Below are 14845 nucleotides of genomic sequence, written 5' to 3'. Positions count from 1 at the left end.
AGGATAGTGTTAGGGTTAGGGTTAGCATCAGCCCTAGGATAGTGTTAGGGTTAGGGTTAGGGTTAGCATCAGCCCTAGGATAGTGTTAGAGTTAGGGTTAGCATCAACCCTAGGATAGTGTTAGGGTTAGGGTTAGGGTTAGCATCAGCCCTAGGATAGTGTTAGGGTTAGGGTTAGCCTCAGCCCTAGGAGAGTGTTAGGGTTAGGGATAGGGTTAGTATCAGGCCTAGGATAGTGTTAGGGTTAGGGTTAGGGTTAGCATCAGCCCTAGGATAGTGTTAGGGTTAGGGTTAGGGTTAGCATCAGGCCTACGATAGTGTTAGGGTTAGGGTTAGCATCCGCCCTAGGATAGTGTTAGGGTTAGGGTTAGGGTTATCATCAGCCCTAGGATAGTGTTAGGGTTAGGGTTACGGTTAGCATCAGCCCTAGGATAGTGTTAGGGTTAGGGTTAGTGTTAGCATCAGCCCTAGAATATTATTAGGGTTAGGGTTAGCATCAGCCCTAGGATACTGTTAGGGTTAGAATTAGGGTTAGCACCAGGCTTAGGATAGTGTTAGTGTTAGGGTTACCATCAGCCTTAGGATAGTGTTAGGGTTAGCGTTAGGGTTAGCATCAGCCGTAGGATAGTGTTAGGGTTAGGGTTAGCCTCAGCCCTAGGATAGTGTTAGCGTTAGGTTTAGGGTTAGCATCAGCCCTAGGATAGTGTTAGGGGTAGGGTTAGGGTTAGCATCAGCCCTAGCATAGTGTTAGTGTTAGGGTTAGCATCAGCCCTAGGATAGTGTTAGGGTTAGGGTTAGGGTTAGCATCAGCCCTAGGATAGTATTAGGGTTAGGGTTAGGGTTAGGGTTAGGGTTAGGGTTAGGGTTAGGGTTAGCATCAGCTCTAGGATAGTGTTAGGGTTAGGGTTAGGGTTAGCATCAACCCTAGGATAGTGTTAGGGTTAGGGTTAGGGTTAGCATCAGCCCTAGGATAGTGTTAGGGTTAGGGTTAGCATCAGCCCTGGAATAATGTTAGGGTTAGGGTTAGGGTTAGCATCAGCCCTAGGATAGTGTTAGCGTTAGGGATAGGGTTAGCATCAGCCCTAGGATAGTGTTAGGGTTAGGGTTAGCATCAGCCCTAGGCTAGTGTTAGTGTTAGGGTTAGGGTTAGCATCAGCCCTATGTTAGTGTTAGGGTTAGGGTTAGTATCAGCCCTAGGATACTGTTAGGGTTAGGGTTAGGGTTAGCATCAGCCCTAGGATAGTGTTAGGGTTAGGGTTAGCATCAGCCCTAGGATAGTGTTAGGGTTAGGGTTAGGGTTAGCATCAGCCCTAGGATAGTGTTAGGGTTAGGGTTAGGGTTATCATCAGCCCTAGGATAGTGTTAGGGTTAGGGTTAGGGTTAGCATCAGCCCTAGGATAGTGTTAGTGTTAGGGTTAGGGTTAGCATCAGCCCTAGGATAGTGTTAGGGTTAGGGTTAGCATCAACCCTAGGATAGTGTTAGGGTTAGGGTTAGGGTTAGCATCAGCCCTAGGATAGTGTTAGGGTTAGGGTTATCATCAGCCCTAGGATAGTGTTAGGGTTAGGGTTAGGGTTAGCATCAGCCCTTGGAGAGTGTTAGGGTTAGGGTTAGGGTTAGCATCAGCCCTAGGATAGTGTTAGTGTTAGGGTTAGCATCAGCCCTAGGATAGTGTTAGGGTTAGGGTTAGGGTTAGCATCAGCCCTAGGATAGTGTTAGGGTTAGGGTTAGCATCAGCCCTAGGATAGTGTTAGGGTTAGGGTTAGGGTTAGCATCAGCCCTAGGATAGTGTTAGGGTTACGGTTAGCATCAGGCCTACGATAGTGTTAGGGTTAGGGTTAGGGTTAGCATCAGCCCTAGGATAGTGTTAGGGTTAGGGTTAGCATCAGTTCTAGGATAGTGTTAGGGTTAGGGTTAGGGTTAGCATCAGCCCTAGGATAGTGTTAGGGTTACGGTTAGCATCAGCCCTAGGATAGTGTTAGGGTTAGGGTTAGGGTTAGCATCAGCCCTAGGATAGTGTTAGGGTTAGGGTTAGCATCAACCCTAGGATAGGGTTAGGGTTAGGGTTAGGGTTAGCATCAGCCCTAGGATAGTGTTAGGGTTAGGGTTAGCCTCAGCCCTAGGAGAGTGTTAGGGTTAGGGATAGGGTTAGCATCAGGCCTAGGATAGTGTTAGGGTTAGGGTTAGGGTTAGCATCAGCCCTAGGATAATGTTAAGGTTAGGGTTAGCATCAGGCCTAGGATAGTGTTAGGGTTAGGGTTAGCATCAGACCTAGGATAGTGTTAGGGTTAGGGTTAGGGTTAGCATCAGCCCTAGGATAGTGTTAGGGTTAGGGTTAGGGTTAGTATCATCCCTAGGATAGTGTTAGGGTTAGGGTTAGCATCAGCCCTAGGATAGTGTTAGGGTTAAGGTTTGGGTTAGCATCAGCCGAAGGATAGTGTTAGGGTTAGGGTTAGCCTCAGCCCTAAGATAGTGTTAGAGTTAGGGTTAGGGTTAGCATCAGCCCTAGGATAGTGTTAGGTTTAGGGTTAGGGTTCGCATCAGCCCTAGGATAGTGTTAGTGTTATGGTTAGCATCAGCCCTAGGATAGTGTTAGGGTTAGGGTTAGGGTTAGCATCCGCCCTAGGATAGTGTTAGCGTAAGGGTTAGGGTTAGCATCAGCCCTAGGATAGTGTTAGGGTTAGGGTTAACATAAACCCTATAATAGTGTTAGGGTTAGGGTTAGGGTTATCATCAGGCCTAGGATAGTGTTAGGGTTAGGGTTAGGGTTAGCATTAGTTCAAGAATAGTGTTAGGGTTAGCGTGAGGGTTAGCATCAGCCCTAGGATAGTGTTAGTGTTAGGGTTAGGGTTAGCATCAGGCCCAGGATAGTGGTAGGGTTAGGGTTAGCATCAGCCCTAGGATAGTATTAGGGTTAGGGTTAACATAAACCCTAGGATAGTGTTAGGGTTAGTGTTAGGGTTATCATCAGGCCTAGGATAGTGTTAGGGTTAGGGTTAGGGTTAGCATCAGTTCAAGGATAGTTTTAGGGTTAGCGTTAGGGTTAGCATCAGCCCTAGGATAGTATTAGGGTTAGGGTTAGCATCAGCCCTAGGATAGTGTTAGGGTTAGGGTTAGCATCAGCCCTAGGATAGTGTTAGGGTTAGGGTTAGGGTTATCATCAGGCCTAGGATAGTGTTAGGGTTAGGGTTAGCATCAGCCCTAGGATAGTGTTAGGGTTAGGGTTAGGGTTAGCATCAGCCCTAGGATAGTGTTATTGTTAGGGTTAGTGTTATCATCAGGCCTAGGATATTATTAGGGTTAGGGTTAGCATCAGCCATAGGATAGTGTTAGGGTTAGAGTTAGGGTTAGCACCAGGCTTAGGATAGTGTTAGTGTTAGGGTTACCATCAGCCTTAGGATAGTGTTAGGGTTAGGGTTAGGGTTAGCATCAGCCGTAGGATAGTGTTAGGGTTAGGGTTAGCCTCAGCCCTAGGATAGTGTTAGCGTTAGGGTTAGGGTTAGCATCAGCCCTAGGATAGTGTTAGGGGTAGGGTTAGGGTTAGCATCAGCCCTAGGATAGTGTTAGTGTTAGGGTTAGCATCAGCCCTAGGATAGTGTTAGGGTTAGGGTTAGGGTTAGCATCAGCCCTAGGATAGTATTAGGGTTAGGGTTAGGGTTAGGGTTAGGGTTAGCATCAGCTCTAGGATAGTGTTCGGGTTAGGGTTAGGGTTAGCATCAGCCCTGGGATAGTGTTAGGGTTAGGGTTAGGGTTAGCATCAGCCCTAGGATAGTGTTAGGGTTAGGGTTAGCATCAGCCCTAGGATAGTGTTAGGGTTAGGGTTAGGGTTAGCATCAGCCCTAGGATAGTGTTAGGGTTAGGGTTAGCATCAGCCCTAGGATAGTGTTAGGGTTAGGGTTAGGGTTAGCATCAGCCCTAGGATAGTGTTAGGGTTAGGGTTAGCATCAGCCCTAGGATAGTGTTAGGGTTAGGGTTAGTGTTAGCATCAGCCCTAGGATAGTGTTAGGGTTAGGGTTAGCATCAGCCCTAGGATAGTGTTAGGGTTAGGGTTAGGGTTAGCATCAGCCCTAGGATAGTGTTAGGGTTAGGTTTAGCATCAGCCCTAGGATAGTGTTAGGGTTAGGGTTAGGGTTAGCATCAGCCCTAGGATAGTGTTAGGGTTAGGGTTAGGGTTAGCATCAGCCCTAGGATAGTGTTAGGGTTAGGGTTAGCATCAGCCCTAGGATAGTGTTAGGGTTAGGGTTAGGGTTAGCATCAGCCCTAGGATAGTGCTAGGGTTAGGGTTAGCATCAACCCTAGGATAGTGTTAGGGTTAGGGTTAGGGTTAGCATCAGCCCTAGGATAGTGTTAGGGTTTGGGTTTTCATCAGCCCTAGGATAGTGTTAGGGTTAGGGTTAGGGTTAGCATCAGCCCTTGGAGAGTGTTAGGGTTAGGGTTAGGGTTAGCATCAGCCCTAGGATACTGTTAGTGTTAGGGTTAGCATCAGCCCTAGGATAGTGTTAGGGTTAGGGTTAGGGTTAGCATCAGCCCTAGGATAGTGTTAGGGTTAGGGTTAGCATCAGCCCTAGGATAGTGATAGGGTTAGGGTTAGGGTTATCATCAGCCCTAGGATAGTGTTAGGGTTAGGGTTAGCATCAGCCCTAGGATAGTGTTAGGGTTAGGGTTAGGGTTAGCATCAGCCCTAGGATAGTGTTAGGGTTACGGTTAGCATCAGGCCTACGATAGTGTTAGGGTTAGGGTTAGGGTTAGCATCAGCCCTAGGATAGTGTTAAGGTTAGGGTTAGCATCAGCCCTAGGATAGTGTTAGGGTTAGGGTTAGGGTTAGCATCAGCCGTAGGATAGTGTTAGGGTCAGGGTTAGCATCAGCCCTAGGATATTGTTAGGGTTAGGGTTAGGGTTAGCATCAGCCCTAGGATAGTGTTAGGGATAGGGTTAGCATCAACCCTAGGATAGTGTTAGGGTTAGGGTTAGGGTTAGCATCAGCCCTAAGATAGTGTTAGGGTTAGGGTTAGCCTCGGCCCTAGGAGAGTGTTAGGGTTAGGGATAGGGTTAGCATCAGGCCTAGGATAGTGTTAGCGTTAGGGTTAGGGTTAGCATCAGCCCTAGGATAGTGTTAGGGTTAGGGTTAGCATCAGGCCTAGGATAGTGTTAGGGTTAGGGTTAGCATCAGACCTAGGATAGTGTTAGGGTTAGGGTTAGGGTTAGCATCAGCCCTAGAATAGTGTTAGGGTTAGGGTTAGGGTTAGCATCATCCCTAGGATAGTGTTAGGGTTAGGGTTAGCATCAGCCCTAGGATAGTGTTAGGGTTAAGGTTAGGGTTAGCATCAGCCGTAGGATAGTGTTAGGGTTAGGGTTAGCCTCAGCCCTAAGATAGTGTTAGAGTTAGGGTTAGGGTTAGCATCAGCCCTAGGATAGTGTTAGGGTTAGGGTTAGGGTTCGCATCAGCCCTAGGATAGTGTTAGTGTTATGGTTAGCATCAGCCCTAGGATAGTGTTAGGGTTAGGGTTAGGGTTAGCATCCGCCCTAGGATAGTGTTAGCGTTAGGGTTAGGGTTAGCATCAGCCCTAGGATAGTGTTAGGGTTAGGGTTAACATAAACCCTATAATAGTGTTAGGGTTAGGGTTAGGGTTATCATCAGGCCTAGGATAGTGGTAGGGTTAGGGTTAGGGTTAGCATTAGTTCAAGGATAGTGTTAGGGTTAGCGTTAGGGTTAGCATCAGCCCTAGGATAGTGTTAGTGTTAGGGTTAGGGTTAGCATCAGGCCCAGGATAGTGGTAGGGTTAGGGTTAGCATCAGCCCTAGGATAGTATTAGGGTTAGGGTTAACATAAACCCTAGGATAGTTGTAGGGTTAGGGTTAGGGTTATCATCAGGCCTAGGATAGTGTTAGGGATAGGGTTAGGGTTAGCATCAGTTCAAGGATAGCTTTAGGGTTAGCGTTAGGGTTAGCATCAGCCCTAGGATAGTATTAGGGTTAGGGTTAGCATCAGCCCTAGGATAGTGTTAGGGTTAGGGTTATCATCAGCCCTAGGATAGTGTTAGGGTTAGGGTTAGGGTTAACATCAGGCCTAGGATAGTGTTAGGGTTAGGGTTAGCATCAGCCCTAGGATAGTGTTAGGGTTAGGGTTAGGGTTAGCATCAGCCCTAGGATAGTGTTATTGTTAGGGTTAGTGTTATCATCAGCCCTAGGATATTATTAGGGTTAGGGTTAGCATCAGCCCTAGGATAGTGTTAGGGTTAGAGTTAGGGTTAGCACCAGGCTTAAGATAGTGTTAGTGTTAGGGTTACCATCAGCCTTAGGATAGTGTTAGGGTTAGGGTTAGGGTTAGCATCAGCCGTAGGATAATGTTAGGGTTAGGGTTAGCCTCAGCCCTAGGATAGTGTTAGCGTTAGGGTTAGGGTTAGCATCAGCCCTAGGATAGTGTTAGGGGTAGGGTTAGGGTTAGCATCAGCCCTAGGATAGTGTTAGTGTTACGGTTAGCATCAGCCCTAGGATAGTGTTAGGGTTAGGGTTAGGGTTAGCATCAGCCCTAGGATAGTATTAGGGTTAGGGTTAGGGTTAGGGTTAGCGTTAGCATCAGCTCTAGGATAGTGTTCGGGTTAGGGTTAGGGTTAGCATCAGCCCTAGGATAGTGTTAGGGTTAGGGTTAGGGTTAGCATCAGCCCTAGGATAGTGTTAGGGTTAGGGTTAGCATTAGCCCTGGGATAATGTTAGGGTTAGGGTTAGGGTTAGCATCAGCCCTAGGATAGTGTTAGTGTTAGGGTTAGCATCAGCCCTAGGATAGTGTTAGGGTTAGGGTTAGGGTTAGCATCAGCCCTAGGATAGTGTTAGGGTTAGGGTTAGCATCAGCCCTAGGATAGTGTTAGGGTTAGGGTTAGGGTTAGCATCAGCCCTAGGATAGTGTTAGGGTTAGGGTTAGCATCAGCCCTAGGATAGTGTTAGGGTTAGGGTTAGGGTTAGCATCAGCCCTAGGATAGTGTTAGGGTTAGGGTTAGCATCAGCCCTAGGATAGTGTTAGGGTTAGGGTTAGCATCAGCCCTAGGATAGTGTTAGGGTTAGGGTTAGGGTTAGCATCAGCCCTAGGATAGTGTTAGGGTTAGGGTTAGCATCAGCACTATGATAGTGTTAGGGTTAGGGTTAGGGTTAGCATCAGCCCTAGGATAGTGTTAGGGTTAGGGTTAGGGTTAGCATCATCCCTAGGATAGTGTTAGGGTTAGGGTTATCATCAGGCCTAGGATAGTGTTAGGGTTAGGGTTAGGGTTAGCATCAGCCCTAGGATAGTGTTAGGGTTAGGGTTAGCATCAGCACTATGATAGTGTTAGGGTTAGGGTTAGGGTTAGCATCAGCCCTAGGATAGTGTTAGGGTTAGGGTTAGGGTTAGCATCATCCCTAGGATAGTGTTAGGGTTAGGGTTAGCATCAGCCCTAGGATAGTGTTAGGGTTAGGGTTAGGGTTAGTGTCAGCCCTAGGATAGTGTTAGGGTTAGGGTTAGCATCAACCCTAGGATAGTCTTAGGGTTAGGGTTAGGGTTAGCATCAGCCCTAGGATAGTGTTAGGGTTAGGGTTTTCATCAGCCCTAGGATAGTGTTAGGGTTAGGGTTAGGGTTAGCATCAGCCCTTGGAGAGTGTTTGGGTTAGGGTTAGGGTTAGCATCAGCCCTAGGATACTGTTAGTGTTAGGGTTAGCATCAGCCCTAGGATAGTGTTAGGGTTAGGGTTAGGGTTAGCATCAGCCCTAGGATAGTGTTAGGGTTAGGGTTAGCATCAGCCCTAGGATAGTGATAGGGTTAGGGTTAGGGTTAGCATCAGCCCTAGGATAGTGTTATGGTTAGGGTTAGCATCAGCCCTAGGATAGTGTTAGGGTTAGGGTTAGGGTTAGCATCAGCCCTAGGATAGTGTTAGGGTTACGGTTAGCATCAGGCCCACGATAGTGTTAGGGTTAGGGTTAGGGTTAGCATCAGCCCTAGGATAGTGTTAGGGTTAGGGTTAGCATCAGCCCTAGGATAGTGTTAGGGTTAGGGTTAGGGTTAGCATCAGCCGTAGGATAGTGTTAGGGTCAGGGTTAGCATCAGCCCTAGGATATTGTTAGGGTTAGGGTTAGGGTTAGCATCAGCCCTAGGATAGTGTTAGGGTTAGGGTTAGCATCAACCCTAGGATAGTGTTAGGGCTAGGGTTAGGGTTAGCATCAGCCCTAAGATAGTGTTAGGGTTAGGGTTAGCCTCAGCCCTAGGAGAGTGTTAGGGTTAGGGATAGGGTTAGCATCTGGCCTAGGATAGTGTTAGCGTTAGTGTTAGGGTTAGCATCAGCCCTAGGATAGTGTTAGGGTTAGGGTTAACATCAGCCCTAGGAAAGTGTTAGGGTTAGGGTTAGGGTTAGCATCAGCTCTAGGATAGTGTTAGGTTTAGGGTTAGCATCAGACCTAGGATAGTGTTAGGGTTAGGGTTAGGGTTAGCATCAGCCCTAGGATAGTGTAAGTGTTAGGGTTAGGGTTAGCATCAGGCTTAGGATAGTGTTAGGGTTAGGGTTAGCATCAGCCCTAGGATAGTGTTGGGGTTAGGGTTAGCATCAGCCCTAGGATAGTGTTAGTTTTAGGGTTAGCATCAGCCCTAGAAGAGTGTTAGGGTTAAGGTTAGGGTTAGCATCAGCCCTAGGATACTGTTAGGGTTAGGGTTAGCATCAGCCCTAGGATAGTGTTAGGCTTAGGGTTAGCATCAGCCCTAGAAGAGTGTTAGGGTTAGGGTTAGGGTTAGCATCAGCCCTAGGATAGTGTTAGTGTTATTGTTAGCATCAGCCCTAGGATAGTGTTAGGGTTAGGGTTAGGGTTAGCATCAGCCCTAGGATAGTGTTAGGGTTAGGGTTAGCATCAGCCCTAGGATAGTGTTAGGGTTAGGGTTAGGGTTAGCATCAGCCCTAGGATAGTGTTAGAGTTAGGGTTAGCATCAACCCTAGGATAGTGTTAGGGTTAGGGTTAGGGTTAGCATCAGCCCTAGGATAGTGTTAGGGTTAGGGTTAGCCTCAGCCCTAGGAGAGTGTTAGGGTTAGGGATAGGGTTAGCATCAGGCCTAGGATAGTGTTAGGGTTAGGGTTAGGGTTAGCATCAGCCCTAGGATAGTGTTAGGGTTAGGGTTAGGGTTAGCATCAGGCCTAGGATAGTGTTAGGGTTAGGGTTAGCATCAGCCCTAGGATAGTGTTAGGGTTAGGGTTAGGGTTATCATCAGGCCTAGGATAGTGTTAGGGTTAGGGTTAGCATCAGCCCTAGGATATTGTTAGGGTTAGGGTTAGGGTTAGCATCAGCCCTAGGATAGTGTTAGGGTTAGGGTTAGTGTTAGCATCAGCCCTAGGAAATTATTAGGGTTAGGGTTAGCATCAGCCCTAGGATACTGTTAGGGTTAGAATAAGGGTTAGCACCAGGCTTAGGATAGTGTTAGTGTTAGGGTTACCATCAGCCTTAGGATAGTGTTAGGGTTAGGGTTAGGGTTAGCATCAGCCGTAGGATAGTGTTAGGGTTAGGGTTAGCCTCAGCCCTAGGATAGTGTTAGCGTTAGGTTTAGGGTTAGCATCAGCCCTAGGATAGTGTTAGGGGTAGGGTTAGGGTTAGCATCAGCCCTAGCATAGTGTTAGTGTTAGGGTTAGCATCAGCCCTAGGATAGTGTTAGGGTTAGGGTTAGGGTTAGCATTAGCCCTAGGATAGTATTAGGGTTAGGGTTAGGGTTAGGGTTAGGGTTAGGGTTAGCATCAGCTCTAGGATAGTGTTAGGGTTAGGGTTAGGGTTAGCATCAACCCTAGGATAGTGTTAGGGTTAGGGTTAGGGTTAGCATCAGCCCTAGGATAGTGTTAGGGTTAGGGTTAGCATCAGCCCTGGAATAATGTTAGGGTTAGGGTTAGGGTTAGCATCAGCCCTAGGATAGTGTTAGGGTTAGGGATAGGGTTAGCATCAGCCCTAGGATAGTGTTAGGGTTAGGGTTAGCATCAGCCCTAGGCTAGTGTTAGTGTTAGGGTTAGGGTTAGCATCAGCCCTATGTTAGTGTTAGGGTTAGGGTTAGTATCAGCCCTAGGATACTGTTAGGGTTAGGGTTAGGGTTAGCATCAGCCCTAGGATAGTGTTAGGGTTAGGGTTAGCATCAGCCCTAGGATAGTGTTAGGGTTAGGGTTAGGGTTAGCATCAGCCCTAGGATAGTGTTAGGGTTAGGGTTAGGGTTATCATCAGCCCTAGGATAGTGTTAGGGTTAGGGTTAGGGTTAGCATCAGCCCTAGGATAGTGTTAGTGTTAGGGTTAGGGTTAGCATCAGCCCTAGGATAGTGTTAGGGTTAGGGTTAGCATCAACCCTAGGATAGTGTTAGGGTTAGGGTTAGGGTTAGCATCAGCCCTAGGATAGTGTTAGGGTTAGGGTTAGCATCAGCCCTAGGATAGTGTTAGGGTTAGGGTTAGGGTTAGCATCAGCCCTTGGAGAGTGTTAGGGTTAGGGTTAGGGTTAGCATCAGCCCTAGGATAGTGTTAGTGTTAGGGTTAGCATCAGCCCTAGGATAGTGTTAGGGTTAGGGTTAGGGTTAGCATCATCGCTAGGATAGTGTTAGGGTTAGGGTTAGCATCAGCCTTGGATAGTGATAGTGTTAGGTTTAGGGTTAGCATCAGCCCTAGGATAGTGTTAGGGTTAGGGTTAGCATCAGCCCTAGGATAGTGTTAGGGTTAGGGTTAGGGTTAGCATCAGCCCTAGGATAGTGTTAGGGTTACGGTTAGCATCAGGCCTACGATAGTGTTAGGGTTAGGGTTAGGGTTAGCATCAGCCCTAGGATAGTGTTAGGGTTAGGGTTAGCATCAGCCCTAGGATAGTGTTAGGGTTACGGTTAGCATCAGCCCTAGGATAGTGTTAGGGTTAGGGTTAGGGTTAGCATCAGCCCTAGGATAGTGTTAGGGTTAGGGTTAGCATCAACCCTAGGATAGGGTTAGGGTTAGGGTTAGGGTTAGCATCAGCCCTAGGATAGTGTTAGGGTTAGGGTTAGCCTCAGCCCTAGGAGAGTGTTAGGGTTAGGGATAGGGTTAGCATCAGGCCTAGGATAGTGTTAGGGTTAGGGTTAGGGTTAGCATCAGCCCTAGGATAATGTTAAGGTTAGGGTTAGCATCAGGCCTAGGATAGTGTTAGGGTTAGGGTTAGCATCAGACCTAGGATAGTGTTAGGGTTAGGGTTAGGGTTAGCATCAGCCCTAGGATAGTGTTAGGGTTAGGGTTAGGGTTAGTATCATCCCTAGGATAGTGTTAGGGTTAGGGTTAGCATCAGCCCTAGGATAGTGTTAGGGTTAAGGTTTGGGTTAGCATCACCCGAAGGATAGTGTTAGGGTTAGGGTTAGCCTCAGCCCTAAGATAGTGTTAGAGTTAGGGTTAGGGTTAGCATCAGCCCTAGGATAGTGTTAGGTTTAGGGATAGGGTTCGCACCAGCCCTAGGATAGTGTTAGTGTTATGGTTAGCATCAGCCCTAGGATAGTGTTAGGGTTAGGGTTAGGGTTAGCATCCGCCCTAGGATAGTGTTAGCGTAAGGGTTAGGGTTAGCATCAGCCCTAGGATAGTGTTAGGGTTAGGGTTAACATAAAACCTATAATAGTGTTAGGGTTAGGGTTAGGGTTATCATCAGGCCTAGGATAGTGTTAGGGTTAGGGTTAGGGTTAGCATTAGTTCAAGAATAGTGTTAGGGTTAGCGTTAGGGTTAGCATCAGCCCTAGGATAGTGTTAGTGTTAGGGTTAGGGTTAGCATCAGGCCCAGGATAGTGGTAGGGTTAGGGTTAGCATCAGCCCTAGGATAGTATTAGGGTTAGGGTTAACATAAACCCTAGGATAGTGTTAGGGTTAGTGTTAGGGTTATCATCAGGCCTAGGATAGTCTTAGGGTTAGGGTTAGGGTTAGCATCAGTTCAAGGATAGTTTTAGGGTTAGCGTTAGGGTTAGCATCAGCCCTAGGATAGTATTAGGGTTAGGGTTAGCATCAGCCCTAGGATAGTGTTAGGGTTAGGGTTAGCATCAGCCCTAGGATAGTGTTAGGGTTAGGGTTAGGGTTATCATCAGGCCTAGGATAGTGTTAGGGTTAGGGTTAGCATCAGCCCTAGGATAGTGTTAGGGTTAGGGTTAGGGTTAGCATCAGCCCTAGGATAGTGTTATTGTTAGGGTTAGTGTTATCATCAGCCCTAGGATATTATTAGGGTTAGGGTTAGCATCAGCCATAGGATAGTGTTAGGGTTAGAGTTAGGGTTAGCACCAGGCTTAGGATAGTGTTAGTGTTAGGGTTACCATCAGCCTTAGGATAGTGTTAGGGTTAGGGTTAGGGTTAGCATCAGCCGTAGGATAGTGTTAGGGTTAGGGTTAGCCTCAGCCCTAGGATAGTGTTAGCGTTAGGGTTAGGGTTAGCATCAGCCCTAGGATAGTGTTAGGGGTAGGGTTAGGGTTAGCATCAGCCCTAGGATAGTGTTAGTGTTAGGGTTAGCATCAGCCCTATGATAGTGTTAGGGTTAGGGTTAGGGTTAGCATCAGCCCTAGGATAGTATTAGGGTTAGGGTTAGGGTTAGGGTTAGCGTTACCATCAGCTCTAGGATAGTGTTCGGGTTAGGGTTAGGGTTAGCATCAGCCCTGGGATAATGTTAGGGTTAGGGTTAGGGTTAGCATCAGCCCTAGGATAGTGTTAGGGTTAGGGTTAGCATCAGCCCTAGGATAGTGTTAGGGTTAGGGTTAGGGTTAGCATCAGCCCTAGGATAGTGTTAGGGTTAGGGTTAGCATCAGCCCTAGGATAGTGTTAGGGTTAGGGTTAGGGTTAGCATCAGCCCTAGGATAGTGTTAGGGTTAGGGTTAGCATCAGCCCTAGGATAGTGTTAGGGTTAGGGTTAGGGTTAGCATCAGCCCTAGGATAGTGTTAGGGTTAGGGTTAGCATCAGCCCTAGGATAGTGTTAGGGTTAGGGTTAGGGTTAGCATCAGCCCTAGGATAGTGTTAGGGTTAGGTTTAGCATCAGCCCTAGGATAGTGTTAGGGTTAGGGTTAGGGTTAGCATCAGCCCTAGGATAGTGTTAGGGTTAGGGTTAGGGTTAGCATCAGCCCTAGGATAGTGTTAGGGTTAGGGTTAGCATCAGCCCTAGGATAGTGTTAGGGTTAGGGTTAGGGTTAGCATCAGCCCTAGGATAGTGCTAGGGTTAGGGTTAGCATCAACCCTAGGATAGTGTTAGGGTTAGGGTTAGGGTTAGCATCAGCCCTAGGATAGTGTTAGGGTTTGGGTTTTCATCAGCCCTAGGATAGTGTTAGGGTTAGGGTTAGGGTTAGCATCAGCCCTTGGAGAGTGTTAGGGTTAGGGTTAGGGTTAGCATCAGCCCTAGGATACTGTTAGTGTTAGGGTTAGCATCAGCCCTAGGATAGTGTTAGGGTTAGGGTTAGGGTTAGCATCAGCCCTAGGATAGTGTTAGGGTTAGGGTTAGCATCAGCCCTAGGATAGTGATAGGGTTAGGGTTAGGGTTAGCATCAGCCCTAGGATAGTGTTAGGGTTAGGGTTAGCATCAGCCCTAGGATAGTGTTAGGGTTAGGGTTAGGGTTAGCATCAGCCCTAGGATAGTGTTAGGGTTACGGTTAGCATCAGGCCTACGATAGTGTTAGGGTTAGGGTTAGGGTTAGCATCAGCCCTAGGATAGTGTTAAGGTTAGGGTTAGCATCAGCCCTAGGATAGTGTTAGGGTTAGGGTTAGGGTTAGCATCAGCCGTAGGATAGTGTTAGGGTCAGGGTTAGCATCAGCCCTAGGATATTGTTAGGGTTAGGGTTAGGGTTAGCATCAGCCCTAGGATAGTGTTAGGGATAGGGTTAGCATCAACCCTAGGATAGTGTTAGGGTTAGGGTTAGGGTTAGCATCAGCCCTAAGATAGTGTTAGGGTTAGGGTTAGCCTCGGCCCTAGGAGAGTGTTAGGGTTAGGGATAGGGTTAGCATCAGGCCTAGGATAGTGTTAGCGTTAGGGTTAGGGTTAGCATCAGCCCTAGGATAGTGTTAGGGTTAGGGTTAGCATCAGGGTTAGGATAGTGTTAGGGTTAGGGTTAGCATCAGACCTAGGATAGTGTTAGGGTTAGGGTTAGGGTTAGCATCAGCCCTAGAATAGTGTTAGGGTTAGGGTTAGGGTTAGCATCATCCCTAGGATAGTGTTAGGGTTAGGGTTAGCATCAGCCCTAGGATAGTGTTAGGGTTAAGGTTAGGGTTAGCATCAGCCGTAGGATAGTGTTAGGGTTAGGGTTAGCCTCAGCCCTAAGATAGTGTTAGAGTTAGGGTTAGGGTTAGCATCAGCCCTAGGATAGTGTTAGGGTTAGGGTTAGGGTTCGCATCAGCCCTAGGATAGTGTTAGTGTTATGGTTAGCATCAGCCCTAGGATAGTGTTAGGGTTAGGGTTAGGGTTAGCATCCGCCCTAGGATAGTGTTAGCGTTAGGGTTAGGGTTAGCATCAGCCCTAGGATAGTGTTAGGGTTAGGGTTAACATAAACCCTATAATAGTGTTAGGGTTAGGGTTAGGGTTATCATCAGGCCTAGGATAGTGGTAGGGTTAGGGTTAGGGTTAGCATTAGTTCAAGGATAGTGTTAGGGTTAGCGTTAGGGTTAGCATCAGCCCTAGGATAGTGTTAGTGTTAGGGTTAGGGTTAGCATCAGGCCCAGGATAGTGGTAGGGTTAGGGTTAGCATCAGCCCTAGGATAGTATTAGGGTTAGGGTTAACATAAACCCTAGGATAGTTGTAGGGTTAGGGTTAGGGTTATCATCAGGCCTAGGATAGTGTTAGGGATAGGGTTAGGGTTAGCATCAGTTCAAGGATAGCTTTAGGGTTAGCGTTAGGGTTAGCATCAGCCCTA

Source organism: Lemur catta, chromosome 9 (assembly GCF_020740605.2).
Source record: "Lemur catta isolate mLemCat1 chromosome 9, mLemCat1.pri, whole genome shotgun sequence".
NCBI lineage: Eukaryota > Metazoa > Chordata > Mammalia > Primates > Lemuridae > Lemur > Lemur catta.
Note: the sequence above shows the minus strand (reverse complement) of the source record.